Source organism: Ovis aries, chromosome 19, assembly GCF_016772045.2.
Source record: "Ovis aries strain OAR_USU_Benz2616 breed Rambouillet chromosome 19, ARS-UI_Ramb_v3.0, whole genome shotgun sequence".
NCBI classification, from domain to species: domain Eukaryota; kingdom Metazoa; phylum Chordata; class Mammalia; order Artiodactyla; family Bovidae; genus Ovis; species Ovis aries.
This window is the reverse complement of record NC_056072.1, coordinates 13,570,237-13,598,214: the sequence shown is the minus strand read 5'-3', so window position 1 is coordinate 13,598,214 and position 27,978 is coordinate 13,570,237. Positions and strand designations below refer to the sequence as shown.

The following is a 27,978-nucleotide window of genomic DNA, read 5'->3' as shown; positions in this document are numbered from 1 at the left end:
CAGGGAGGCCTGGCGTGCTGCGATTCATGGGGTCGCAAAGAGTCGGACACGACTGAGTGACTGAACTGAATTGGGCTTCCAGGTGGCGCTAGTGGTAAAGAACCCACCTGTCAGTGCACAAGACTTAAGAGACACTGGTTTGATCCCTGAGTCAGGAAGTTCCCCTCAAGGAGGAAATGGCAACCTACTCCAGAATTTTTGCCTGAGAAACCCATGGGAGGAGGAGCCTGGTGGTCTAAGGTTCATAGGGTTGCAAAGAGTCAGATGTAACTGAAGCGACTGTGTGCTAAGAGAGCAAATTAGATTGACTGGGAGCAAGCTTTGAAGAAGTTTGCTCATAAGCCTCAGTTTTCCCATTTGTAAAATAACAGACTTGAATTAATTGCTCTCTGAGGTCCCTCTGAACACTGACATGCTACTAATTTACAGCCAGAACAGTAATTTACAGTTTCTCCTCCTTGTCTAACTGACCTGTGCTTTCAACTATCCATTTTGAAAAGAAACTGGGCAACCATTTCTCAAACATTTATTTAAAAAATAAGCAACTGTCTCTAGGTGTTGACCTGATGCCTAATTTTGATTTATTTTAATCCAAAGAGAAACATACGTACATTTGTGGCTAATTATCTATGTCTGTGCTTCTTACCTTTTTTTTTTTTTTTTTTCATTTTGGAGCACTTCCCTATCCAAGAAGACCTCTATGCACTGCCTTAGTTTCCCCCAGCTCACCAACATTTGTAAGGACAAAAATAAAATGGCTTGGTGCCATTAAAAACAAAGAAACAAACAGAATGACTGATCACCCTTGTTCATAAATGCCTGATTGCTCACATATTAGCCGAAAAATGAGCACAATATCCGAAGTCATTTTATTGTATACAAACTGCACTCATGTGGCTCAGCAGGTAAAGAATCCACCTGCAGTGTAGGAGTCAGAGAGAATGAGGGTTTGATCCCTGGGTTGGCAGGATCCCCTGGAGAAGGAAATGGCAACCCACTCCAGGATTCTTGCCTGGAGAATCCCATGGACAGAGGAGCCTGGTGGGCTACAGTCCATGGGGTTGCAAACAGTTAGACATGATGGAAGCAATGAGCACAGCAAAAACTGTACCATTAGTTTATGTTGGAAAGAGAACACATACTCTGTGTGGGCTACTAGTGACCAGAGTCCCAGGCTTTACCCAGGTTTCTGGTACCCTAGCATCTGTCCCGGAGCCTGGGAGCCCTGCCTGAGACAGTCTTAAGCACAGTCCCTGTAGGGAAAGAAGTTATTACGCCAGAAAATTGGAATTGAATACAATCAGACAAGTTTTAACCATTCTGGACTCAAAAACCATCTATCTAGTCAAAGCAATCTTTTCTCATAATACGTGAAATATAAAACTAAAACCGTTAAAAAATCCTATCAAAGAGATTGATGGCATTTTTCACAAAGTGAACATTTTAATATTACCATTTGGTGATCCTTCCTGATGTGATCACAAAACCATGCACGTAATACACAGACATGGCCACAGACACTGTCACTGCCTTCATATTCCAAACAAAAGGCACAGAGCGGGGGCTTTCTACCCTTAGAAGAACCAGCACATTATCAGCAGGCCAGTGATAGCAGAAAAAAGGGAGGGAATGCTATTCCACATCATTATTAGAAACTGGCTGCTCTCAGTATGTTCTGCGGCCCGGTGGCAGCAGCATCCCCAGAGATCTTATTAGAAGGATGAAAACTCAGGCCCCCACACCACGGAGATGTATCAACAACCTCAGATATGCAGATGATACCACCCTAATGGCAGAAAGCAAAGAGGAACTAAAGAGCCTCTTGATGAAGGTGAAAGAGGAGAGTCAAAACGCTGGCTTAAAACTCAACATTCAAAAAACTAAGATCATGGCATCTGGTGCCATCACTACATGGCAAATAGAAGGCGAAAAAGTGGAAGCAGTGACAGGTTTTATTTTCTTGGACTCCAAAATCACTCTGGACAGTGATTGCAGCCAAGAAATTAAAAGATGCTTGCTACTTGGAAGGAAAGCTATGACAAACCTAGACAGCATATTAAAAAAGCAAAGATACCACTGTGCCGACAAAGGTTCATATGGTTGAAGCTATGGTTTTCCCAAAAGTCATGTACAGATGTGAGAGTTGGACCATAAAAAAGGCTGAGCACCAAGGAATTGATGCTTTCAAACTGTGGTTCTAGAGAAGACTCTTGAGAGTTCCTTGGACTGCAAGGAGAGCAAACCAGTCAATCCTAAAGGAAATCAACCTTAAATATTCATTGGAAGGACTGGTGCTGAAGCTGAAGCTCCAATACTTTGGCCACCTGATGCAAAGAACTGACTTCACTGGAAAAGACCCTGATGCTGGGCAAGATTGAAGGCAGGAAGAGAAGGGGGCAACAGAGGACGAGATGGTTGGATGGCATCATCAATTCAATGGACATGAATTTGGGCAAACTCTGGGAGACAGTGAAGGACAGGGAAGCCTGGTGTGCTGCAGTCCATGGGGTCACAAAGAGTTGGACACAACTTAGCAACTGAACAACAAAAAGCTGCCACACCAGACCCAGTAAGTCAGAATCTACATTGTTAAAAGACCCCCAGGCGATTCATGTACATGTCCACGTTTCATGAGCACTGGAGAAGAACATCCTCCTTATCTAGGTGGGGTTATTTTCTCATTGGGAGAGGTTGTAAAAACTGGTCACAGATTTCTCCCACTTCTGTTAGCATGCCCCTATGCTCCCCCATCAAGAGATGGAGTCTTTTTCTCTGCCTCTTTTGAATCTGGGTACTTTGTATCTTGCTTTTAACAGTAGATTGCAGTACAAGTGATGATACTGGAGGTCCAAGCGTGGACCCTCTTGAAACCCTGAGAGCACTGAGTGAAGAAGCTCAAGCAAGCTGTCTGGAGGATGAAAAACCTGCGGTGAGTGAGGCCCAGTCAAGAGCCAGAACCATTAATCTGACACGTGAGGGAGTTGTGTTGGATCGTCCAGCCCCACCGAGCAGCCTCATTGAGTAGCTGCCTGGATAGTGTCCTCTGGGAGACCAGCAGAGCAACAAACGAGTCCAATTCCACCTTAGTGGAAGAAATCATCTTTGCTGATATAAAACTAAGGGTTGGGTAAGTTTATTTCTGGGGAAGCCCCTTTGGTGACAGGTTCACAAATGCTGGAATGATGGAACTATTCATGCTGGGTGGTTAAAACAAGCTCTTTAACCAGGGTTACCCTCTCCACAGCTCCCTGGATGGATGGTATGAAGAAACAATATATAGAATCAAAACCATGATCAAAATCTCCTGATATCTGGCTCACAGATTTATGCAGATACCTCTGGCCTGTCTGGCTGCTCCCTCCCCCATGCCTTAACTTAGGCTCCTGATAGTTTCTGCTCAAATCCAGCTACCAGCCAAGGCAGTGAACTCTGAATCTTTAGTGAACAGTGCTGAACTGGAAAGACTAAGCTTTGGGCTCACCAGAACTGAGCTTCAATCCTGGCCCCGCCACTTGCTAGCTAGGTGATTGGGGAAATTACCTAACTTCTCTGAGGTTCAGCTTTGCCATCTGTCAATTGAGATTAGGAATCCCTGTCCATCAAGACTGTTGAGATTATGTGTAAGAAAGATGGCATATTATGAATGCTCTGCGAGTATAATCTACATAAATGAGGCTAGGGGTGTGAAAGCCATAAAATCCCTGACTCGTGTAATTTTGAAAAGACAAACCCACCAGCCCCCACCCCACCCCCAGCCTTTGAGAACACCAGACTTTTAAATGGCTGGACACTCTGACTGCGGTCTGGCTGTTTATCTGCTGACTGCTTGGCAGTGATTCCATTTAGGAGGGGGGATGGGTGATCAGCATTCATCCCTGGGTCACCAGGTCAAGTGGGTACTAATCAGGAAAAATGTTTGGCTATCAAATGCTCCATTGAGTGCTTTAAATATCACCTGATGTGTCATAAATTTGGATTAGCTGTAGAAAATCAATCTTTACCATATGCAAATTAAAGATGAAATGAGATTGTCCTTGCGAGCCACTGCGCTCCCTCAGCATGCTGGTTCTTCAGTTGTACTTAACTGATTTGAATTTTCTTACATTTTGCTTCAGTTTGTGACTTGAAATTCATTATCCCTTAGACAGTTTATGGTCAGAGAGCTCTGATCCCAAAGACAGCCTTGAGAGGGATTCATCAAGCGGCTACTGGCTTTGTTTCCTCATCTCCCCCAGACGGACTCAGCAGCCACCAGGAGTGAACTTGGCTGAGCTGGCCGTAGCCCCCGGAAGCATCTCCTGAAAACTGGATGTTAATCTTGACTGTGCTGTACATGGAGCATACATGTGTGTGTCTGCGGGGGGTAGATATATATTCTAGGAGTATTTTCAGGAAGTTGGATTTTTCCCTTAAAAATAAGAAACCATCTTCGTTAGTCACTCTTCCTGATTCCACAGAGAAGTAAAACCTTGGGATCAGACTTCTCAGAGCTGGACTGAATCGCTGGGCTTGGAAAGTCAGAAAATAGGTGAGCTTTTGACCACTCCCTCAGATGGCTCTGTTTCAGCCCATACAAATCCCTGTAGCAAAAAAACCTCAGGTAGGGAAATGGAGCAAAAGCAGTGATGACCTCCCAGGGGAATGAGATGCTAGCTTTAAGTCCCAGGAGCTGCCAGCTACCCAGGAACTTATTAAAGTTCTTTCTTTGTATTCAGCAAGCTTGGAATAGGATCAGCTAATTAGCCTGCCTAGGAACCAACTGGGGCGGACCGGAACGGGGTGGGATGGAATGATGACAGTACTAGGCGCTAGTATTCTGTGTACTACTGCCGAGTTTGCTAAAATCTCGCAATAAATCATCTCACTTAATCCTCTCAACAGTCATGCAAGGTTGGTCTTGTTACTATTTCAAGTTATAACATGGACACTGAGACATAAAGAGTAAGTTAACTTAAGAAAAACCTTAAAAATATTCATGCCTTCTGGCTAGTAACTCCATTTCTAGGAATTTACATTGGTAAAATAATAAGAAATCCAACAAAAAAGAGATGTATTGATAGGTATCTATAAGGAAGGTACTTATAATAGTGAAAAACTGAAAGCAAACTACATGTCCAAAAATTAAAAATCAACTGAATAAATTACAAAAATTCAATATACGAGATGCTCGATAATCTCTAAAAATTAGGTTTCTGAACATGATTTAACGAATTAAGTAGACTATAACTTAAGGAAATAATATGATTTAAGGAAATAAGTTGACTGTTGTTAAACTATGGAAAATTTTAAAAGGAGAATTACCTCCTTAAACATAGAGTATAATCCCAATTTTGCATTATATCTGTGTATATGATTCAAAAAGGTAAAAGAAATATCCTAAAACTTAGTAATTGTTGTGTGTGTTCCAAGAGTACATTAACATTTTCCCTCTTTTTATGTTTCTCTATTTTCATAATTCTCTAAAATATACAAATATCATAATTAAAAGCAAATGACAATAAATAAATAATATACAAAAAGAAATGTGTCAGAGTTGGCTTACTCATGAGGAACTAGTGAAAATCAGGAAACTAAAAGATACGAGATATTCCAAGTGCTTTTGAAGGTCACAGTAAACATATGCCAAATACAGTTATTTTATCAAAACCATTTTGCCCATCTCTAACTCATTTATCTTTAACAAGATAAACAAGATTTCACGAGGGTCTGGTAATGATCCATCTGTGAAATCATGGGATGTTTGGTTCATCCCTGCAATTTTCTATACTTATCTTCCTTATCCTTCACAAAGTACTGTCAGTGTTTGGGAAAATGGTTTTGTGAAACTTGGTAAATTGCTAGGTAAAATAGTTCCTTGGATAATGGTGTGTCTGACACTTTAAACATCTGAAAACTCTCCGAGTTATTAGATGTGGGGTAGAGGAGGTCAGATAATGTCTCTAGAGATGGCTCCTATTAGGGGAGCTTTGGGTGATATAAAGTATGAGGCAGAGGTGGAGGGAAATGGCAGGCTGCAACTGCAGAATTCTAAACAGACATTTAGGAAGAATTTCCAAACAAGAGGCACAGGCCCTGCTGCTATCAGAGCGGAGGAAAGCAAATTGATTCTGCAAGGGAAAAATCTGGCCTTCGTGAGAAGACTTCTAATGATGCCCAAATTCCATTTCTTAACATTTATTTTTTGGTTAAATTTCTTTGAAAGCTATAATTTTAGCATTTTTGATTTGGGGACACTGAACTATCAATGTATAGATTTTCCAAAATTATTAAATTCATTTGGATTGCAGTGACAGTTTTTTTACATGTAATTCTTTAATTTACCTGGAATACAGGTACTTTCTCTTTTTCACATAAAATCTTTAACCACCAAGAATGAGTATTAGTAATTTCACTAATAGTAATCATCCCCTTGCCCCCCACCAACCACCACTGATCAGCACTTGTTTTCTGCTCTGAATTGTACCAAGTCCTTTGACACACAGCAGACATCACTTGCTTTGAACTTCACAACACTCTGCAGATCTGGGAACTGAACCTCAGAGAGGTTGACGTCATTTGCATCACAGACCAAAGTGTTACATCAGGCATGGTCCCTTTCCGAAGGTTTTGTTTGGCTCCACTCTTCTGCCTGCCCAGTCTTGCACCTTACCTTTAAATAGCTGTGAAGTTTACCCTGCTAAGTCTATACAATCAAAATTAATCTTAACTACTCTTACCCATACATCCTCCCAAAAGATTTTTAAAATAATGTTTATACTTTAATTATCCAAGTAATACATACTCATTATTGAATGCTTAGGGAGTACACATAAAAAGGAATGGCAGAAAGGAAAATCACTCATGAACTTGCCCATCCAGTGATGATCACTGAAACATGATTCCCACGTTCATTCTGTGTGTTTATGATCGGTCTCCCTCCATTAGAATACAACGTCCATGAAGCAGGGGTTTTTCTCTTGATCACTGTTGGACCTCTGGGGTCTATGTACCAAGTTACACAGTCTGCTGCCCAGACCATAAGTTCAGGATCAGGGTGCTCACAACTCCGTCTGCTCAGAGAGTTGGCTTCCAGATCAGCCCTTCTCTAGGGATAGCCTTCAGCCAAGGGGAATGCCTCTTTCAGGGTTAATCTCCTCCACAGAGGTAGCCCACATCAATGACCTGTAGGTTTGAGGGTATAAAGGCATTGTCCCAACCTGGAATAACTCCAAAGGGCCATTTCATCGCAGAGCTCCCTGCGAAACTGCTGGGACCTATGACTGACAGCATCACCGTTCACCTCCCTCTGCCCAGCTTTGCTTCCATAACTCCCCCACCGACGTTACTTCTGAGACTACTCCCAGTTACCTTCCTGAAGGTGAACTTTTGCTACACAGCCTGTTTCCAGTAACCATGAGCCAAGTTAATAGACAACTATGCCAGACATAGGGCCGGCTTTATAGTATTTGTTGAATGAGTCTATGCAAAACGTTTTAGGGGTGCCTCCTTCATTCCTGGTGATTCTCGCTCCTCAGCAATGAAGCAGAAGCTCCATCATGCCCCATGGAGTCAGAAGAAGCCAGCCATTGCTGTGCAGCCATCAACACGATTGCAGCTTCTTCCCATTACTGCCACCTCGACTCTTCATGATGTCCCAGGGGCCCCACTCACTGCTTGTTAACAACAGTGACTAGGACAAGATCCCAACCTGGCTGCCAGTTCTGCGTAGCTCTGGACCCAGCCTCCACTGTTCTCCCCAAATCCTGAGACTTACTGTCACTGCTTGCTGAAGCCAGGGGATCTGCAGAGACCCCTATTCTGCTAAGCCTGCATCCCTGGGCTCCACCCAGGTGACAGTGGTCCAGGAGGGTGAGGATGCTTCCACTTCAGTGTCTTACTGAGATAAGGGCACTCCATGATGGAAGCGGCCTGGACTTTAAACATTCAGATCTTAGGTCCATTAACATTTACACTTCTCCAGAGTATGACCCAACCAAGATGACTGTGTTGGGACAAAAAGGACAAATCTGGAAACCAACATGTGCCCCGACTCTTGCTCCACTTGTCACATACTCTTTGGATGAAATCTCCCTCTGGGTCTATCTGTGGTCAGGATACTGAGAAACAGAACCTGAAGCTGGGTATTCTTGACCAATTAATTTATTGAGGAATAGGCACTAGAGGTAAAGAACCCACCTGCCAGTGCAGGAGACACAAGAGATGTGGGTTCGATCCCTGGGTTGAAAGGATCCCCTGGGGAAGGAAATGGCAACCCACTCTAGTATTCTTCCCTGGAGAATCCCATGGACAGGAGCCTGGCGGGCTATAATCCATGGGGTCACAAAGAATCGGACACAACTGGGAAAGGGGAGGAGGAGGGAAGAGAAGGGGGAGGAGCTAAAAACATGGGGTCTCAGCTGAGTCAGCTTCAGCCTGATCCCATAGCGAGCTTTGGAACACAAGTTGTACCACACATTTATGAAAAGCTGAAAGCTAATTTCTGTAAGTCGTTGTCATTGTTCTTTTTTGCAATAAGATGTATCACTCGATACACTATAGAAAGTATGTCAATAGGACCTGACAGAATCCACATTATAGTGTAAGGGGCCAATATATCTGTTATCAAAATTTCCCCTTTTGTCCCCCCACAGAACATTTTCACTGCAACCTCTGAATCAAGAAATGAAGCTTCATTCAATTTCACAGACAATCAAGTGGGAAAAAATTGATGGTTCAATATCCACAAAGCAATCAATGTGATAAACCACATTAACAAAATGAAGAATGAATATCAAATGATCATCTCAATAGATGCAGAAAAAGCTTTTGATAAAATTCAACGTCGATTTATGATTTAAAAAAACTTTTTAAAAAGTTGGTATACTGGGAACATTTCAACATAATAAAGGCCATTTATGACAAACCCAGCTAACATCATACTTAAAGGTGAAGAAAATGAAAGGTTTTCCTCTAAAAGCAGCAATAAGACAAAGATGTCCACTCGCACCACTTATATTTAACACAGGGCTTCCCTGTTGGCTCAGTCGTAAAGGATCCACCTGCCAATTCAGGAGACACGAGTTCCCTCTCTGGTCCACAAAGATCTCACATGCCGCCGGACAACAAAGCCTGGGTACCACAACTATTAAGCCTGTGCCATCTAGAGCCCGTGCCCGGCAACAAGAGAAGTCACCGCAATGAGAAGCCTGCACACCTCGACCAGAGAGCAGCCCCCACCTGACACAACTAGAAAAAAAGCTGGCGTAGCACAGTCAAAAATAAATATAATTATATTTAACACAGTGTTGGAAGTCCTAACCATAGAAATCAGACAAGAAAAAAAAAGTCATCCAAATTGGATGGGAAGAAATAAAACTGTCACCATTTGCAGATGACATGATACCATATTTAGAGATCTCTAAAATCTCCACTCGCAGGTGAAATGAAATCTACACACAAGGGAAATGAAAACCATACGTCCACACAAAATTCTGTACACAAACAGCAGCATTCACAGCAGCATTACTAATAATGGCTGAAAAGTAGAAACAACACTAATCAACATCAACTAATGAGTGCCTAAATAAAATGTCACATATCCATAGAGTGGAACGTTATTCAGTATAAAAAGAAATGACGTATTGATAAATGCTAGAAAATGAATGAACTTTGGAAATATTATGTGAAATGAAAGAAGGAAATCACAAAAGACCACACAGTGTATGATTCAATTTAAATGAAATATCCAGAAGGGACAAATCTATAGACACAGAAAGTGGATTAGTGGTTGCCTAGAGTGCATGAGTTTGTTAGGGGTTTGGGGTGGGAAAGTGACTGCTAATGAGTAAGGGTTGATAATAAGTTTCCAAAACGAGACTGTGGTGACGGATGCCCAACTATGAATATACCAAAATGCACTAATTGTACGCGCATGCACAGGTCAGTTTAGTGGTATGTGAATTATTACTCTCTATAAAGCTGTTTAAAATAAAACCAGCACTATCTCCATACAAGCCCAAGAGATAATCCACAAACAAATTAAAGACAAACTGTTAACACCCACAATTACAATGCCCAAACATTGCACAAAGTCCCACCATCTGGAGGGTTGCAATAATATATTTTACGTCACTATGGATTCAGCAAATCATGGCTGCCAACACAAGCGTTTAGGGAGAAAAATAGCAACAGCAAATTCAGAAATATGTATCCATTTGGCACTAATTAGTGTTGGTTTCAGTCCCTATTTTGGGGGTTGCCACATGGCTTTTGTATTTTTTTCCTCCATTTTCCTTTACCTCCATTGCCAAAATCAGGACATTTCACGTCTTCAGGAGGGGTTTATTGATAAATGAGTCGCAGACACACCAGGACAGTTGATTTTTCATGCACAAGAGAGGAGGAAAAGGGCCCTTCCTTTCCTGTGTCATGTTCCATGTGAGGACATCAGACTGGGCTCTTTGAACACCAGCGTCTTGCAGAGGTTTTATTCCTGACACATTAATATTTCATCTTTGTTGCCCTTATTAATGAGACATTTTCTTTTATATTACATCTACTGTTTGTGTAAACAAAGCCTGTTGACTTCATATATTAAATTTCTAACTACTTTACTGAATCTTCTTATTGTCTCTAATAGTTTTTCAGGTTTTTTTTCTGGGTTATTCAAGGTTTATAATCATGGTATCAGGACATAATCATAATGTTGCTTCCCACCACCCATCCATTATTTTAATCCCTTACTTTTAAACCACTTTATTTGTAAAGGCTAAAACTTCCAGAAAACCCAAATGCTCAGCTTTGACTACCTTCCATTAATTTTGATACTCTGTATTTTATTATTGCTTATTTCTACCATCTGTGATTTCAAATTCAATTTTTTCATTGACCCAAAAACTGTCTAAAAAGAAAATTAAGAGCTTCCCCCCTGTTATTCAGAAGGTACATTTTGTCACTTGTTTTAATGGCAATATTGCTGTTAAATACTTCATTATGAACCTGGCGTTTTGATGGAGATAACTTAAGCATTTGGAGACGATATCTACATATTTCTATTTTATCTTTTTTCAAATGACTTTTTAAATCCATGAAATGAATATACAGCTTTTCTCCTTTGATTGGGGTGAACTGTACCGAGGATTTCATAATTCTGAACCACCTTTGACTTTATTGAACCTGAATTTTGCTGAGCCATGGTTCAAAATTTTGCTAACACAGTGCCAAGTTCTAGTTACTGATCTGTCTTACAATTTTTACATCAATATTCACAAGTGAGCCTGGAGGTCTTCTCCGCTCTGAACTGAGTGCCGCTATTACTCTTGGCTTCCTTTTTTACCACGTGCTTGGAGACAGTTTCTGTGTTGGATTTCTCTGTTCCTTGAACGTTTGAAATTATTTACCTGAGAAACCATCTGGGCCTGGTGATTAGAGAATGATGCATTTTCAACTTCTTCTCTGATTATTGGCCTGTTTAGAATTCTTGTCTCTTCTGAAGTAACTTTTGGTGATTTCTATATTTTCTAAACAATTAATCACTTCATCCATGTAGGTTTGCCAATCATTTCTTGAAACTCCTTTTAATATCATCTATTCATATGTTAGTTTCTCAGTTGTGTCTGACTCTGCTACCCCATGGACTGTAGCCTGCCAGGCTCCTCTGTCCATGGGATTGATGCAGGATACAGGATGCTTGGGGCTGGTGCACGGGGATGATCCAGAGAGATGATATGGGGTGGGAGGTGGGAGGGGGTTCATGTTTGGGAACTCATGTACACCCGTGGTGGATTCATGTCAATGTATGGCAAAACCAATACAGTATTGTAAAGTAAAATAAAGTAAAAATTAAAAAAAATAATTAAAAAAAAGAATACTGGAGGGGGTTGCCATTTTCTCCCCCAGAGGATCCTCTAGACCCAGGGAGACCTAGGTTCTATCCCCCCCAACCCTGCAAGTCTTTACCATCTGAGCCATCAGGGAAGCCCCAAGAACACTGTATAATTCTCCATTTTAATTTTCAATTTTATTTCTAATATAAGTGGTTTTGTTAAAGAAATTAAAACCAGATTTTTAATTTACTGATTCCTCTTTTTCTGCTTTGTAATTTATTAATTCCAGGACTCCATTTATTACCCTTGATGGTTTTTCCTAACCTCCTGAACGCATTTAAAAATTTTTTTCTTTTATAGTTTCTAATATATATGTTTATGGCTTTATTTCCCAGGGAAACCAGCTTTGACTACCTTCCATTAATTTTGATACTCTGTATTTTATTATTGCTTATTTCTACCATCTGTGATTTCAAATTCAATTTTCTCATTGACCCAAAAACTGTCTAAAAAGAAAATTAAGAGCTTCCCCCCTGTTATTGCACTACCAAATAATGTAATTACACTAATAAATATGATGCTGCTTATTGGTTTACAATAAATATTATTCATCATGCTAAATTAGTCAAGACCTGGCAGGAAGCAGATGGCACTCTGAAAGGAATTTAACTAAACAGACGTGAACGAGGACACTAAGTATAGCAGCGTGGGCTGGGTTGAGGGGACAGACAAAAGATGCTGAGGCACCCAGGACCTAGCAACAGTGGAAATCCATTACCACCCGTAGGCCTGAAGAGAAAAGGGCAGGGAAAAATATCGCTGCAGCCACAAAGGAACACCACCGTCCCTGAGACTCCAGGAGCTGGGGAGGAATGCAGAGAATAATTATCCGACCCCTCTTTCTCTTCCAGGCTTCTGCCCACATCCAACAGCCAAACACAGATGACCCAGCGGATGCAGTCTGTAGAAGTCAACCTCAGAACAACAGCCTCAGGTGGGGTAAAAAAAAAAAAGGGAAGAGAGAGGGAGAGAAAAAAAAAACTGTGAGAACAAAAACTGGGAATAACCAGCACCTCAAATAAATATCATTCTCCTCCTAGTCAAACATCAGAAATAGATATAAATTTCATTAACTCTGTGATCCACTGGTGAATTCTATTTATTGTTTATCTGATTTCAAAGCATCCTTGAATTCCGAGAACCCTTGACATATTCTTTTCACTATATTTTTCATTTGCTGTAATCATTTTTTAAGAATTTTTACATCTATGCTCATAAATGAGATTGGCCTGTAATTTTCTTTTTTGAATGGTAATCAGGGTTATGCTTCTCTTGTGAAATGAATTGGAGGCTCTTTTCCCACTTTTTAGTTCTGCAATAATTTATATATAACAAAAGAATAATGCGTTTCTAAAAAAAGTTATTCAGTCATATTCCTGCTAGGAACTGGTGGTTTTCTTTCAGGTAATTCTTGGATAACTTTTAGAGTTTTCCATAATTATTAGTTTAGATAGATCCTATGCTTTTTTAGTCCATTTTGGCCATTTATAATTTTCTTAAAAATGGCTGCCTTCCTGGAGGTTTCTACTGCTCAGTCATTTCAGTTGTGTCCTACTCTGTGCAACCCCATAGATTGTAGTCCACCAGGCTCCTCTGTCCATGGGATTTCCCAGGCAAGAATACTGGAGTGGGTTGTCATTTCCTTCTCCAGGGGATCTTCCCAACCCAGGGATCAAACCCAGGTCTCTGGTATTACAGGCAGGTTCTTTACCACTGGGACACCGGGGAATGGCTTTCTCCAATAAGCCCATTTTCCCCCAAACTTGGAGTTAAATAGTCCCAGTAAAGGCCTTCTGCATCTCCCAGGGCAGCCCACGGGGTTGTCCTGGTTGCAGCACAGCAAGATTGCCAAAGGTAAGTTAAAAAAAAAAAAAGTTGAAGCTCATAGGAGGGGTTTTCATCTTGAGACAGGATCAGTCAGGTTTCTCCACAGCTGCTGACAAAGGCTGCACCCCATGGAGCTGACCACAGGAGGACGAGCTTAAGGTGACCTTCCATCCAGAGTGATTCACTGCACGGCTGGGTGACCTCAGCACCGGCCCACTCTGGAACCTGACCTCTCAGAACTATGGCTCTGATTTAGCCTCCCGCTTAGCAAAGGCGAGAAGCAAGTGGGTGACAGGAAAGAGAAGGGGAGGGAGGGAGCCCAGCTCTAATGACGAAGTGCCTTCCCTATGGTACTTTCCTCCTGGTCCTGACTCGGCCACTTTGGATGTCTCATTGTGACTAACCTTGCTGGGGTTCAGTTGCCTGATCAGTGAATTGAGAAGCTCTGAGGCCTTCACAGATTTATGATTCTATTAACAGATCCCCCCAGGAGTAAGCATAATACAAACAGTCTCATGCCTCACTTCCAGCTCTCTCTAATAAGAAAAGGACGCTTCTCCCTAAGGAATGGTGTCTGAGATCTGCTTCAAGAAGGACCAGAAGGTGCTGCTGCTCCCCATTTACCTCTCCTCTCCAGCCTAACCTGTCTTGGACTCAAAGTTCTCCCATGTTGGGTTCCAGGCATCAACAGCCTAAGTGAGAATGCTGTCCTGGACAAATAACCTTTGGAGTAACTGACACCTTTGGATGCACTGAGGCATCCAGTTGGCAAGGTTCCTGGGCAGCAGAAGGAGCTGATGGGGATGGTGAGGGCTAGTGCTGGGATGCTGCTGGGTGTGTGTGGGTTGGGGGCGGGGGGAGCAGCCTGGAATGACAACCACAGTTGCACGGGATGGATGGGAAGGAGTGCTACTGGCAGGGAGGGGACAACTTGGTGGCTTTGGGGTCACTAAAGGAGGAAGTGGACTGCAGCACATATTAGCCTACAAGGGTCTGAGGAAGAAAGAGCCTCAAAGACTCTGGCAATTTAGTATCTTTGGAAGCCAAGTGAACTGGGTGTCTACCCCAGTACTGCAACTCACTACTAAACCTCTCACTCTCTTTCTCCATCTACACAATGGGAATAATAATGCCTATCTTTATGGCTGATAGGAGTTAGGTGAGATGATACATAAAAAGTACTTAAGCATGGTGACTGATAGAAGACACAATTCAACCCAAATATTACTATAATAACTCTCAGTTTTGCCACCATCATTCTCCAGAGGCCAACTTTAATTTATTACAAGCACCTTTGTGCTCCTGCTAAGAACTATGCTGCTCACTGTTGGGTTACAAGGCAGACTGCGGCATATTCCCTGCCCCCCAATAGCTTCCAATCCAGTGGATTAGAGAGATTTGTGCACGATCGAGTAAAAGAGCAAAGCAAGCATGAGAAGCCCACAGAGGGGCCCCAGCGCACTGCGGGGCATGGAGGAAGAAGCCATGGGCTTTAGGGTGGCAGTGCAGAGTGTGCTGAGGAAGGGTCCTTGCATATGAGTTAGGCAGCAGAATCTGACAGGGTCCTCTAGGCCAACACCCTCGCTATGCAGTTAAGGACCCAGGCAGATAAAAAACTCCAGGCTTGGGGACCTCCCTGGTGGTCCAGTGATCAAGACTTCTCACTCTCACTGCCAAGGGCTTGGATTCAATATCTGGTTGGGGAACTAAGATCCCAAAAGCTGCATGGTATGACCAAAAATAAATAAATAAATAAATAAATACAAACTCCAGGCTTAGAAATCACTTAGATACTGAGCCCAGACCATGTGCCAGTCACTGTCAAGACTGATCCCTAGGAGATGGAAATTTTTGGCATCACTCTTTCACAGGAGAAAATGAGGTATGGAGAAGTGAAGCAACCTGTCCAAGGTCACAAAGACTGCGGGTGGTAAGGCAAAGATTTGATCCATGCTAAACGAACTGTGGTGTTGGAGAAGACTCTTGAGAGTCCCTTGGACTGCAAGGAGATCCAACCAGTCCATCCTAAAGGAGATCAGTCCTGAATATTCAGTGGAAGGACTGATGTTGAAGTTGAAGCTCCAGTACTTTGGCCACTTGATAAAAAGAACTGACTCATTTGAAAAGACCCTGATGCTAGGAAAGATGATTGAGGGTGGGAGGAGAAGGGGACGACAGAGGATGAGATGGTTGGATGGCATCACTGACTCGAGGGACATGAGTTTGAGTAAACTCCAGGAGTTGGTGATGGATAGAGAGGCCTGGCATGCTATGGTTCATGGGGTCGCAGAGAGTCAGACATGACTAAGTGACTGAACTGATATGTGGAATCTCTCTTTATTTTTTAAGGGTACAGATGAACTTATCTACAAAACAGAAATAGAGTTTCAGATATAGAAAGTACACTTGTGGTTGCCATGAGATAAGGGGTGGGGGGAGAGATAAATTGAGAGTTTGGGATTGACATATACACACTACTATGAATTTATAAAGTAGATAACTAATGACAGCCTAAGGCATAGCACAGGGAACTCTACTTGATGCTCTGTAGTGGCCTATGTGGGAAAATAAAAAGAGTGGCTGTATGTGTATTTATAACTGGTTCATTCTGTTACACACCTGAAAGTAACATACTATAAATCACTATACTCCAATAATGGAGAAGGCAATGACACCCCACTCCAGTACTCTTGCCTGGAGAATCCCATGGATGGAGGAGCCTGGTAAGCTGTGGTCCATGGGGTCGCTAAGAGTCGGACATGGCTGAGCGACTTCACTTTCACTTTTCACTTTCATGCACTGGAGAAGGAAATGGCAACCCACTCCAGTGTTCTTGCCTGGAGAATCCCAGGGACGGGGGAGCCTGGTGGGCTGCTGTCTACAGGGTCACACAGCATCGAACACAACTGAAGTGACTTAGCAGCATACTCCAATAACATTTTTTTAAAAAGAAAATATACACGCACCCCAGTGTTCACTGCAGCACTGGTTACGATAGCCAAGACCTAAACGTCCATCAGCAGAATGAATAAAGAAGAAATGGTAAATATATTCGTGGAATATTACTCAGCCATACCAAAGAATGAAAGAATGCCATCTGTAGCAACATGGATGGACCCAGAGATTATACTAAGAGAAGCAAAAGACAGATAAGTATCAAATGACCCCACTCATATGGAATCTAATTTTTTCTTAATGATACAAATGACCTTATTTGCAAAACAGAAACAAACTCACAGATATCAATGACAAACTTACTTGGTTACCAAAGGGGGAATGTGGAGGGACAAATGAGGACTTTGGGATTAACATACACACACTATTCTATATAAGCAGATAGATAACCAACAAGGACCTACTGTATAGCACAGGGAACTCTACTCAATATTCTGTGATAACATATATGAGGAAAGAATCTGAAAATGAATGAATATATGTGTATGTATAACAATCACTTTGCTGTACACTTGAAACCAGCGCAGCACTGTAAAATCAACTATACGCTTAATACATTTTTTTTTTTAAATAAAGCAAATCTCAACTCTAAACCCACGCCTCATTTCAGGTTCTCTAGCTCTGGCAGTGCTTCCTCCACTGCTGGTCAGAAGACCAGGAGGCATCGAAAACTCTTCTTTCTCCCTCGTTCCTTTGTCAAGTCTATTTTTCAGATATCTAACATTTTTTAAAATTTGACACTCTCTCCTGTGTTAGTCCAGGTTCTCCAAGAAGCAGACACCAAGCGTGTGTAAACATGCAAGGATTCTGATTAGGGAAATGCCCGTAAGAAAGCATGGGGAGGGTGCCAGCAAGGCGGGACGATCCATCAGCTCACAATGCAGTGTGACCCTGGGCAGGCAGGAGGGGAGGAAGGCTGGGCAGGCGTGTCCTTACTGCTGTGCAGCGTAAGGAAGTCTCCACAAAGCCATCCGGGAGCTCTGGAGCCAAACCCAGCCATCAGAGTCCATCGTCTCCTGGGAATATGCCTGAATCTGTATCACTGGCGTCCTCCATAACTGGTGGAGAGCAGTCCCCAGGAAGCACGGCTTTGACACAAGCATGCTGTTGGACTGCTCAGCACGGGCGCAGAGCCCGTGGTCAATTATGTTCCCATCACAGGAGATCTGTGAGGCTGGACTCATGAGCACCACCGTGTGAGGCTAGACTTAAGGCTCCTCAGCAACCTTACCACCCCTGGTCCAGTTCAGACACTTCTAGAGGACAGCAGCACAACCCCCAACTGGTCTTCCTGCTGCTGATCTTTATCCCTCTAAATGTTTTTCCACACCACAGTGAGAAAGACCTTTCCAAAACATGTCAATCCACTGATTAGAGCCTTCGATAATGATTTTACCAATTCCCTTGAAATCTATAAATGGAGCTCTTGTTTTGCATAAGAGATTGAGTGAACGTTTAATCAAACAAGATGTCCTTGAACTAGCCACCCGTGCATTATTTCAGCACTCAGCCGCTGGGTGAGGTAAGACCCTATGGAGACTGAAAATACAATTTAGCCGAGACATTTAAGCATTATCTCTACTGAAAGTCAATAAATTCCTGTTGATCTTGTTGGGGAATTAAAACTTTTGTAAAATGTGACTTTGCTAAGCTTATCAACAGAAGATTATCACAGGAAAACACAAACTCAAGAAATGATACTCTGAGTTCTTCATTTGGATGTTGGGATTTTCCAATACTTTATGGACACTCTGCCATCTAGGACTCAGGGGTGGTACCATCTTTTGGAAACTGTATTAACTAACTATGAGGTAAACCAATCATCAACTGTGGAAAGACTGGAAGAAGTTCTTGCCACAAAACAGGAGAATCACAGTGTGGTTTCCTAGGAATTACATGCAAACATCTGCTTTCATCTCAGTAATTAAAAATGTCTGTAACTCCTGGGACAACTGGACCATTACAGGCAGCCCTGATCACTAGCTTTTATCTAAGGATGAGACCATAATTTTTATTTTCACTCTCACCAATGTAATGCTAAAAAGCTTTGATGTAGCAATATACCTAGAGGAGAAACACCTAATAGGAAAATCGAAATACCGCTGAACATTGTCAGGGCAATAAGTTAATTGTGTGAAACCTGAAATTGCTTCATAATGTAAACTGAATATTCTTTCTAATACAAAGGAATCTGAATTGTTCCTGAGTATCAGGACCCATTCATATCTGCCTGAGAAGCATCACTGTTTTTCCAAAGACACTCATCGGTTGCGTTTAGTTATTATGTGAGCAGGCCTTCTAGGAATTAACCTCATGAGAGTCTGAAAAACTCCTAGGCTTGATGGCTATGTATTAATAGCAGTATTGTCAGCATGCACAAAAATGTCATACACTAGCAAACTATGATACTGCCTTCTAATGTCTTCCATAATCAAGAACTCATAACAATCATTTCAGGTAAATGGTTTCTTGATTGCGGTAGCCTCTTTTTCTAAATGCCTCCAAGCAGCTGAAGATTGAGGGTGAGAGGACCAACATTCAAAATCCTCTAATCTTTGACCACCTGCCTACACCTTTGGCAGGTTCCTAGGAAAGAGACAGGAAGAAGCCAGGGCCAGGGGAATACTATGCTCTTGCTTTAGCCCCAGAACTGCACAGAAGAGCCCAGCCTTGGTTGTTCCACTGCACCCAGGAGGTAACAGATGACCTCTGTGACTCTGGTCAACAACCACACTAAAAACAGTCTGTGATGGCTATATGCCTCAACCTGGCTGGGCTGTGGTACCCAGACGGTTGGTCAGGCATTATTCTGGATGTCCCTGTGAGGGTGTTTTTGGATGAGAGTAACATTTTTATTGGTTGGTTGAGTAAAGCAGATTGGCCTCCAAAATGTGGGTGGGCCTCATCCAATTAGCTGAAGATCTGAGTTGAACAAAAGACTGACCTCCCCTGAGCAATAAGGAATTCTGTATGTGTGTCTACATATATATGTTTTATATACATATATGAAAATTGGAATGCCACTGACCGTTGCTTTATACATATACATATATAAAACAATCATTAGAAAAGACCCTGATGCTGGGAAAGATTGAAGGCAGGAGGAGAAGAGGACAACAGAAGATGAGATGGTCGGATGGTATACCAACTCAATGGACATGAGTCTGAGCAAGCTCCAGGAGATGGTGATGGACAGAGAAGCCTGGTGTGCTACGGTCCATGGGGTTGCAGAGAATCAGGCATGATTGAGCAACTGAACAACAACAAATATGAAACAATCATATAGACAGATATAGATCCTGTTGGTTCTGTTTCTTTGGAGAACCCCAGTACATAGGCTGGGAGGGTTCCTTGAACTTGCTCTCGCTTGCAGTTGGGAAGAAGAAAGAAAGACAAACCCAGGAAAAAACTGACCACAGAGCGGGTGTCTGCCTCTCAGTAGGGATGGCAGTCCATCTGCCCAAGCTCACACACTGACAGTCTCCCAGGGCAGAGGGAACCCCCCCAGACAGGCATACGAGAGTGAAGTGCGAGCTCCCAGTGTCAGAGCCTGCGGCACAGTAGACCCACATCACCTGAATGCCCGGAGCCACCAAGATGCCCTCTGCTGGATGTTTGCCACTTGACCCTTTCCATCTCATCTCTGCCTGTCCACACCAGCCCCAGAAAGCTGATTTTGTGAGCCACATCAACAGACTCTCTCACCTCCAGGCCTCCAGTTGGGTTCAGCCTCTCCCCCAAACATCACTGCTCTCATCTGCATCCCTCCCCTGAGGCCTCCTTTAGCATTGCCAGATATAACAAAATAAAACTACAGATGCTCAGGTTAAGCTGAATTTCAGAGAAATAACAATTTTTTTAGTATAAGGAGGTGTCATTAGTCATTGCTTATTTAAAAAATTCAAATTTAACTGGGCATCCTCTATTTTAATATTTTAACTGGCAACTCTAGCCTTCACCATCAGCTAGGAAAATATCTTAGGAATTTTAGTGAACTTCAGCTGATCCCTGAAATAAACAAGGTTAATGACAGACTCTGAATCTTAACACTCATGATGTAGATATGGTCCTAATTTGTAGGACTGTTCTCTAAACTGTATACATGTGTGTGTGAGTGTGCAGATATGTGCATATACATTGAGAGAGAAAAGGGAAGAATGTGAGTCAACACGAGAGAAGGAGAAAATAATGGGACATAAGCGTGGAAAGGAAGGACAGGGCTGGTTACTCAAGAGCTGAAATCCAGTAATGACAACCTGGGCCTATCCACTCTCTCTGACTTTCGCAAACTGTTGGATACAGTGAGAGGTCTGATCCTCCTCTGCATTACCCAGACTTTCTTACTTATCTTTTATGATTGATTCAGATGAAGTTGGCTCTCCAAGTTTGCTTTGTCTTTAAAAAAAAAAAAAAATCTCCTGAGAGTTATATCAAAGGATGAAATTGGACTCTAGGAACCCTGCTGGTCCTACTAACTTCAAGCCACCTTTGGATATCATTTCATGTTCAATTTGTAGAACAGAATCTTGATAATAAGATGAGATGAAAAGACTCAATTTAATTCCCCTTTTCTTGTTATTTTTCTTGCAAAGACAGACAGAAAGAAAGAATAAGAAAGTGAGGATAAGGAGCTTTGATAGCTCAAATTAAGTATGCTGGAAAAAGCTGAAAAGTTGTGGCTCTAGTAATCTATAGTGAAAAAATAGAAACATTATGTGATCACCAAATAAGTTATTATTTTTCACAGCCTCCAGCGATTATAATTCACCAGATACTTAATAAGCTTTTATTGTTCTGGGAGATACTCCAAGGCTTGCTCTAGGATTTCAAAAAGAAAAGTTTGCCACAGGTCTAGAAAGTGTTTGATGAAGTATAATTTGCAAGTGCCTTTTCAGCAACATGGTGGGGTGAAGCAGGAAGGGGGGGCTTCTTTCTTAAGAAGATAGAGGTTGAGATCATTTTTTTGAAGGATGAGAAGTGATACAGAGCTCCTCTGAGAAGATATACACATTGTAATGACTCCAGGAGCTGAAAATTTGAGATGAGTATCAGAGCAAGAAAGTAACAGTGAATGTGAAGGAGAGAAGGGAAAAAGAGGAGGAGGAGGAGGAGGATGAAATGGGACATGAGCTAAAAGGGAAACAATAAAGGAAAAGTCTAGGATAGAAATTCCTATACCATAGTCTTTAAGCAATTTCTATTAATTTGTGTGTTAGGGAAGTAATTCAAAATAAGACAAATACAGTCTTTTTTTCTCCCTAGCTCAATTGTTACAATACAAATATTTATCAGTGGATAGCAAATTAAAATCTTCTTTAACACCGCCCCTCCAAAAATCTTTCTGCCCCCCCCCCCAAATCTTTCTGCTCTAAATGAGTTTATCCAGTTCAGTAGTGGTTCCATTATTCCTTAAGAGTCTTAATAAATTCACCATATTGGAATTGCCTTGTTAGGATGAAAGATCCCAAAGTCATGAAAGAAACAGATATGAAAAGGTGGGCCCCACAAAATTTCTAAGATGCAAGTGTTAATCAGCAAAGTGTCATTTAGGTGTGATCTCTAGATGCAGAACCTGAAATAGAAATGCAAAAGGCAGATGATTTACTGAAGGTAAGTCTTGGGAGAAGGATGATGGAGGGAGCAGGAGGAAGCAAGGAGGAAGCTAAGTTTGGGTGTGGTCCCCGCTGGAGACAAGCCTCAGCTTGATCTCCTGGGCTGTTCCCAAGGCTAAACTGCAGCATAACTTTAGTCCCACTTTAAAGCCAGGAGCTGACCTTCTGTCCCCATGTATCAGTTGGTTACAGGCTCCCTCTCGAGATAAGATGTGTAACCTCAGGCTCAGCCAAGGGCAATCCTCTGGAGAAGGAAAAAGACAGTGAGCCATCAACAGCCCACACTCACAGCAGCTGAGAGCTGGGTGCACCTGCAGGTAAAGGGCATCTGGCAGTGGGGCGCTGCCTAACTCCATCTGTGGGCAGGACTTGCGTCTTCTTCCCTGGAAGTTCCCCAGCCCCAAGCAAAATCAGATGGTTGAGATGGGGCCACACAACTCTGTATACCAGAAGCATCCAGGTAGCCAACCCAGCCAGGACACTAAGTGATGCTAAGGGACACTTCTCAGCTCTACTTTTTGGTTGTCCATCCCTTCCTAGAGTCACAATTGACGTAGTCCCGGCCACTGACTCTTGTGATTTACCGTCAACTCCCAGCCCTCTCTACCATCTCAATACTGGCTTAGTGGCTCTTGGCTACCAGTTTACCCCAAGGTGGGCACTCTGTCTCGGTGAATCTTCATCCCTGCTGAGATCTGATCTGGGAGACTACAGGAGGCTCTAAGCTTAGGAAAGACATGGGACACTGGCGCCTGAAGGACTTCAGAGACTCATGCAGTCCTCACGCAGGCCACAGGGCCCATGGTGGGGAAGGACCTGGCCACATGACTGATCTAGCCTCTCACCATAGAGCCCTGAAGCTTTTTTAATACAAGCACTAACCAGCTCAGATGTCCACTCCTGGTCCAAGTACCTTTGGTCAGAGTTTTAGAGTACATAGGTCAGTCTCTTAGAGGCAGGGACTGCAGATAGAGCATGCAATGAGCATCCATTCGTCTGGTCCAAAGATAGCTTATCCACTGGCTGGCCAAGAACCAATCAGATTTTCCCCCTCAAAAATGGAAAATGGGATGCTGTTGCTGCTGTTCAGTCGTGTCTAACTTTTTGCGACCCCAAGGACCATAGCCCTCCAGGCTCCTCTGTCCATGGGATTTCCCAGGCAAGAATACTGGAGTGGGTTGCCATTTCCTTCTCCAGGGGATCTTCCTGACTCAGGGATTGAACCTGGGTCGTCTCCTGCACTGGCAGTTGTATTCTGTACTACTGAGCCACTGAGTCCTTGCCCCCCACCCACCCAAGACTGGCATTTTGGTAAGGTTTTTGTTTTTGCTACACTCCACAGCTTGCAGGATCTTAGATCCCCAAGCAGGGTTCGAACCCGGGCCCAAGGCAGTGGAAGCACGGAGTCCCAAACCACTGGACCGTTAGGAAATTCCCTTAGTAAGGTACTTGAAATTCTGCTACGTCCAAATGACAATTAACTAGCTTCTCAGTTTCAAAAATCTAGCCTGCCTGTGAACTGGGTGAGAAATGGTAGAATTTGTCTAAGGAGCTCAACAATTTAATGCATTTTGCCATGGAGATTACAGCGTGGGGACAGGGGCTGGCTTGGGGGGGAAATGAGTGCTCATTGAGCATTCTGCTCAGGTCACTGCCCATTATCCAGGGGGTGGATGATCCAGTTTGGGGATTTTCCATGCCTCTGGCTTCTCCTCCCTTCTACTGTCTGCCCTTTGGCCACATTACAGATCAAATTAGAATGTCTTTGAGAGGATAGAAGGGGAAGGGACAGGTAGAATTCAAATTGGTCAATTTTGCAGCTTGTTCGCAGTTCTAATGCATAAGATCAAAACCGGAGGCTAACGTGGGGTTTTGGATTATCAGTGGATTATATGAATCTATAACAGACCCCCCGTCCATTCCTAGAGAAAATTGGAGTCTGATGAGGACTCAGTGTATTTCACATGGACGTCAGGGCTCAGCACCTAGAGGCTTGTGCAGAATCCCAAACACGAGTGTGTTAGAAGTTTCGAGCTGGAAGGGGCCTGAGAGATGATCCAGCCTTGGGAAATTGAGACCCTGAGATCTGAAGTGAAGTGTCCAAAGTCAAACTGCGAGATGACTGCCAGTGGCTAGCGGACAGCTTGAGAGGGGAGTTGAAACTGGTTAACTCAAAAATTACATATCTGTGGCAGGTTGATACATGACATATTAATTAAATGTGCCCTTTTTTGATCCCCTGTGGCTTCTTGTTGGGACTCTCCACCAACTGGGAACTAAAGTCAAAATCATCCTTTGAGGCACAGATGCCTCCAGCACTGGCAACAGAACCCCGGACCCTAAAGGACACAGCTCTAAGGATGCGGGGGCCCTCTGGCTGGCTAGGGGCGTGTCCCCTTCCTCCCTCACTGCTCCATGTGCCTCCCTCCTGAAGCTGTGTGCTTAGTCAAAGAGGACGACCTTCCCAGGTAGAAGAGAATCGGTCTCCAGTCAAGGGTATATGAGCAGCGGCACTCCCTGGCTAGAAGCTCCAAACAAGAACACGACTCTGAGATGGAGACTGGACAGATGGATGCAAACGGGTGTCAGGGGGCAAAAATCAGATTTTCCTTCTGCCTGACTGGAGGAGAGCAGAGCTTAAGGATGAGAATGAGAAGCCACGTGTTTCACTGCACACACACACACACACATCATCACCACCACTATCCTCATCATCACCTTCTTGACCATCATCCTTCACCACCATCATCCTCGGAGAGAGAAACAGAAGCAGGCTCTTCAGGAGGTCTGGGGAGAGCTGAGAGAGGGAAGCAAGACCTTTTGCTTTCCTTCTAGGGATTCCCCAAGGTGGCAATTTTACCCAGATACCTCGCTGGAGCCAGCAGGGTGTAAGGGGAGCTGGTACAGAGGAAAGCGGGGAGGTGGACAGCATTCTCTGTGGCCATGGCCTTGTGAGGAGGCTCCAATGTTTCCAACGATGCACCACCATGGAAAGAGCCACACGCTGCCTTGGGAACTGCCAGGTGAAGGAGGTAATTCAAGGTGACACACCAGATGGGAGGAAACAGTTTATGTACTGAGGGTCAAAGGGAGGCATGACTGATTTGGTTCCAGGGGAGCCTTTTGGAGATCAGACCACCCACAGGCCACCCCCAGAGAATGAATGACATGACCAGCATGCCTCAGCTAGGCTGTCAGCGTCCCCTCTCCTCGCATGGGGGAAGACTCCCCCCGACCCACCCGCCCCAGGCAGCAGCCAAAGCCGGGGGTGCTCCCTCCGCACCCACGCAGGTCACCGCAGATCATCACTCACTCACGGACTGCTCCCAAAGCCCAGCAGTTTAGGAGAACCAGGAGGAGGGGCACAAAGTCCCACCCTGTCATTCTGGGCTGCACTCGGCACACACTGTAAGCTATAGATCCTGCACTGACCCCCAGGAATGCCTGGAATCACGATGCTGAACTGGATGCAGTTTCCTGCCATCCAGGGGACCTGGAGTTTATTATTCCATGCAGGAAAAGAAAAGCTTCCTTGGCTGTACTTGGGGTCTAGAGGGCTGTTTGGACTATGCAGTCCGCTATCCGAAACATTCGCTGTTGAATGGGTGGCTGTCCTCCGTCTCCTGAAAGCAAAGGGAGCACACGTGGCCTCAGACTATGGCTGAAGAGACAGTTGAAACCACCCAGCGGGCCTCCAAGGACAAACCGGCGAAAGGAATGGGCACCCAGTGAGCAGCCGTGATGCTCACCTCACGGTCAGTGCCTGCACCATCCTCAGCACCCCTCCTTGGAAGGTCACCACGAAGAGGAAGTGCTAGAAAAACAGCTGGCATGTACCAGCATGGGCACTTCCATCTGATCTCTGAGATGCCAAAGCCCTTTCTTCCTACGCCAGGGCCCTCCCGGACACGGTTAATTAGAGAAGCCGAGAACCATGCTCAACCCCTGGCCTCATCCCCCGCCCATAACCGCCCCCCGACCAGGCACTGTAAGAGCAGGACGGTCAGTAGCTGCACACACTAACACAGCCCTGCCTGGGAACAGGGAACCCGAGGGAGGCAGCGATGGCCTCTGGAGGGGTGACAACCGAGTCATCGTGGGAATCCCTTGCCCACTCGAATGCCCACCCTCCCCTTGAACCACGCACGAGCCCCCCAGAGGGGCTGGGTTGCATCTTCCCCTTGACACATCACATCAGCCCCTTGGGAGGGCAATGTGCCAAGCGTGGCAGTGTTGACACAGCAGTCGCTGGACACTTCCCGGGGAAAGCAGGCCCCTGCACGTGACAGGAATTTTCTCCCAACCACACGGTTTCCAATGTTAGAAAAACAAACGTGGAGAAGTCAGTCTGGCTTGCGTGCCTGTGCACACCCCTCTTCTGGAGCTGAAAATGCAAGCTGGCTGGAGCCCCCTCTTGCTTTTAAAACAAATAAACAGTCAGGCCTTGCCTCCTTGAGTCTGGTTCTCTGAAATATGAAGCGTGGACAATGGGGGCTCTTTCAAGCAGCAGCCCCTGGGGCCACATGACCAGGCCTGTGTGCGGAGGAGGCCCGTGGGGGCTGCCTCTGCTCTGAGCTGCCGGCCCTCCCTTCGGCCGGCCTGCCTCCAGGCCCTTGGCTTGTCCTCTTCCACCCAAATGTCTGAGTTCCTGTTCCCAAAATAGCTGTGCGGAGGAAACCGCTGAGACTCAGGGCCTGGGCAGTGAGGGATTCTCAGTCCAGCAGGAGTGCCAGGAACAGGCAGGGCCAGGGTGGAGGGCGCAGGGGGCAGCGAGGGCCCATCACTCCTGCAATTCACTAGTCAGGGCAGCAGTTCACCAGCTGGGGGGACGCCAGGAGGGCCCTGAGCACCCGCTCCCCGAGCTCTGCCCAACGGGACTTCTGTTTTCCCAATAGGAGCAAGAAGATGCAACAGCCCAAGCCTAAAGCCCTTCTCTGCTTTCCCATCCTGCAGGAAGAAGTCCTCCTTTTTCTCTGTGGCAAAGGCAAGCACCCTAGCTGCTCCCCACCTCCCACCTTTCCAGAAAATGATGCCATAGAGGCCCCCTTTGTCTGTGGCAAAAGAGAAGGTTGTTTGCACATTCCAGGCTGGAAGCGAGGAGGAGGAGGAGGAGATGGGCTTAAGTCAGAGTCCTGCAAGGGGTGCCGTCTCAGCGCCCGTGTGCTAGAACTCTGGCAAGGGGGCCACTCCTCTCATTTCCATTCACAGAATGAGGAGTGGGCATCACCCAGTTCTCTAAGGCAGGGGTTCCCAGCCCCAGGGGGACATTGAGATCACCTGAGGACCTCTTAATAACGCCTTACCTGAACCACCTCCCGACCAAGCTGTGGGAAGTGGGAACGGGTATTTTGGGAAATTCCCCCGGTGTGCAGCCAAGTTTGAGAACCACCAGTTTTGCAGTCCTTCCCAAACTCTAATATCCTGGGATCTTGTTAAAAATCTAAGTCCGAAGTTCAGCAGATGAGGGCTGGGCCTGAAGTTCTGGAGGTCAAACAAGGAATGCTGACACCACTGGTCCATGGAACACACTTTACACACTTCGAGTAGCCAAGCTCCAGGAGACCTTAAGAGTCTCTAATAACACCCTGTACTTCTTCCTGATTTGACCGGAGCAATGAAGAGAGGAGATGAGAGATCAGATTTCTACGTCTGGAAGGGACTGCTAGGCTAGAAGCCTTGTCCATGCATCTGGAAATTCTCTTCAACAGAGGAGAGATTTG

The 27,978-nt window shown here is 44.4% G+C and overlaps 1 long non-coding RNA gene across 1 annotated transcript; it reads right to left on the bottom strand.

The window, feature by feature from the left end:
- Positions 1–636: 636 nt before the first annotated feature.
- On the bottom strand, positions 637–27,779 carry LOC132658168 (uncharacterized). The gene is made up of 3 exons (XR_009597349.1): positions 27,562–27,779; positions 25,127–25,274; positions 637–12,793 (listed from the first exon to the last, which is right to left on the bottom strand). It is a non-coding gene; the product is annotated as an uncharacterized LOC132658168 (long non-coding RNA).
- Positions 27,780–27,978: the final 199 nt, after the last annotated feature.